This window comes from Syngnathus floridae, unplaced genomic scaffold (assembly GCF_059516105.1).
Source record: "Syngnathus floridae isolate MCC-2025c unplaced genomic scaffold, RoL_Sflo_1.0 HiC_scaffold_70, whole genome shotgun sequence".
NCBI classification, from domain to species: domain Eukaryota; kingdom Metazoa; phylum Chordata; class Actinopteri; order Syngnathiformes; family Syngnathidae; genus Syngnathus; species Syngnathus floridae.
This window is the reverse complement of record NW_028284099.1, coordinates 140,001-140,504: the sequence shown is the minus strand read 5'-3', so window position 1 is coordinate 140,504 and position 504 is coordinate 140,001.

Here is a 504-nt window from a genome sequence, read left to right as displayed (position 1 = left end):
TTGCTGCGGTCGGGGGTGGCGCTTGGGGATGGTGGCTGTAGCCTTGTGGTGGTCCGGGGTGGCGCTTTGGGACCGGCGTCCGGCGGAAAGTGCGTGTTGCGCGGCCCGGAGAAAGTTTCAGCCAAGGGCCCGCCGCTGGAGAAAATTTTAGGTACCAGGGGTGGATTTTTTTTGTCACCGCAGGAGGGGGACGTTGCCTCCGTCGGTGTCCGGCGGAGAGTGCGTGTTGCGCGGCCCGGAGAAAGTTTAGGCCCGGGGCCCGCCGCTGGAGAAAATTTTAGGTACCAGGAGTGGATTTTTTTTGTCACCGCAGGAGGGGGACGTTGCCTCCGTCGGTGTCCGGCGGAGAGTGCGTGTTGCGCGGCCCGGAGAAAGTTTAGGCCCGGGGCCCGCCGCTGGAGAAAATTTTAGGTACCAGGAGTGGATGTACTTACTTCCACAGCGCCCGCGCGCTCCTGGCTGGTGTCCGAGGATGCTGCCTCATCCCCGGACGGGCCTCTTACG